The 2,176-nt window shown below is 34.4% G+C and overlaps 1 non-coding gene across 1 annotated transcript; it reads left to right on the forward strand.

Annotated features, from left to right (window-relative positions):
• The first annotated feature begins 451 nt into the window (after positions 1-451).
• On the forward strand, positions 452-558 carry LOC125610993. Its single transcript, XR_007341107.1, has one exon. It is a non-coding gene; the product is annotated as a U6 spliceosomal RNA (small nuclear RNA).
• Positions 559-2,176: the final 1,618 nt, after the last annotated feature.

Consider the following 2,176-nt stretch of genomic DNA (forward strand, 5'->3'; position numbering starts at 1 on the left):
CCTGCTTGTTAAAATCAGGATAACAAATGAAAATTCCAGTCCAATGGTTATGAAACCCAAAATTTGAATGAATAGTAAGGATAGAGGGTGGTTCTCATATGTGCACTTGAATAACTCAATACATTGATAATTTCCTTTCACTGCCCACTCTTAAAATAACATTGACAAGTAGAATTTAGCTGTTTTCCTATATAACTGCCAAAATAATTTTATGCAAGAGATTTTACTGAAGACTGAAAATCCATGCTATATAAATAAAAAATATATAAAATCAGCTGTTTTTCAAAAAATGTTGATTTATCTTTTCTTTAGTAGTTACAGAATCTGGTCATGTTGTTCTTCCCTCAAGTTTTATTGAATCTACTTTGTAACTTTTTCTCTACTAAACCTCAAAAACCTCCAGTTTTGATTTCCTTCTCCCCACCTAGTTGCTTATTAAGAGTATTCCTTTGTGCTCGCTTCATCAGCACATATACTAAAATTGGAACGATACAGAGAAGATTAGCATGGCCCCTGCGCAAGGATGACACGCAAATTCGTGAAGCATTCCATATTTTTTCCCAGATATGAAAGATGGAATGGATTGCCAAATCCTGGAAGCCTACAGGACCCCAAACATTCAAAACCGTAATAGACCAACTCCAAGACACATAATTATGAAGATATCCAACATACAGAACAAGGGGAGAATATTAAAAGCTACAAGAGAAAGTAGGCAGATTACATTCAGGGGTAAACCAATTAGGCTAACAGCTGATTTTTCATCACAGATGTTGAAAGCGAGAAGATCCTGGAACAACGTATTTCAAATGCTGAAAAATAATGGATTTCAACCAAGAATACTGTATCCAGCAAAATTAAGCTTCAGATTTGACAATGAAATTAAAATATTTCACAATAAACAAAAGTTAAAAGAATTCACAGCCAGAAAACCAGCACTGCAAGCCATTTTGAGCAAAACACTACAAGAAGAGGAATTGAAAAATAGTGCCCAAAAATAACAGTGGGAGATAACTCAGTAAAGGGAAGGGGAAAAAAATAACCAAAAAGGAAAAACTAGCCATATTAAAATAAATAAATAAACAAGCATGATGGGAAGTACAAACCATATATCAATAGTAACCTTAAACGTTAATGGCTTAAATTCACCAATCAAGAGACATAGGCTAGTAACCTGGATTAACAAAAACAAATCCAACAATATGCTGCCTTTAGGAGACTCATCTGACAGGAAAAGACATACACAGGCTGAAGGGGAAAGGTTGGGAAAATCATACCACTCACATGGTCCTCGGAAGCAAGCAGGAGTGGCCATACTCATATAGAATAAAATCAACTTCAAACCTAAGTTAATCAAAAGGGATAAAGAAGGACACTATATACTGTTAAAAGGAACCATCCACCAACCAGACATAACAATTATCAATAGGTATGCACCAAACAATGGTGCTGCAACGTTCATAAAACAAACTCTCCTCAAGTTCAAGAGTCAAATAGACCACAACACAATAATTATGGGTGACTTTAACACACCGCTCTCTCCATTGGACAGATCCTCCAGACAAAAGCTGAATAAAGAAACTATAGAACTCAATAACACAATCAATAACCTAGACTTAACCGACATACATAGAATATATCAACCATCATCAAGTGGATACACATTATTCTCAGCAGCACATGGATCCTTCTCAAAGATAGACCATATTTTATGCCATAGGGCAACTCTTAGTAAATATAAAGGTGTGGAGATAATACCATGCATCTTATCTGATCATAATGGAATGAAACTGGAAATCAATGATAAAAGAAGGAAGGAAAAATCCTGCATCACCTGGAAAATGAACAATATGTTACTGAATGATCAATGGGTTACAGAAGACATAAAGGAGGAAACCAAAAATTCTTGGAGATAAGTGAAAATACAGACACAACATATCGGAATCTATGGGACACAATGAAAGCAGTTTTAAGAGGGAAATTCATTTCCTGGAGTTTATTCCTCAAAAAAAGAAAAAACCAACAAATAAATGAACTCACATTTCATCTCAAAACCCTAAAAAAGGAAGAGCAAAACAACAGCAAATGTAGTAGAAGGCAAGAAATAATTAAAATCAGAGCTGAAATCAACGAAATTGAAACAAAAAAAAAAACATTGAAAAAAGTGATAAAACTA

The sequence above is a fragment of the Marmota marmota genome, unplaced genomic scaffold (assembly GCF_001458135.2).
Source record: "Marmota marmota marmota unplaced genomic scaffold, marMar, whole genome shotgun sequence".
In the NCBI taxonomy this organism is placed as follows: domain Eukaryota; kingdom Metazoa; phylum Chordata; class Mammalia; order Rodentia; family Sciuridae; genus Marmota; species Marmota marmota.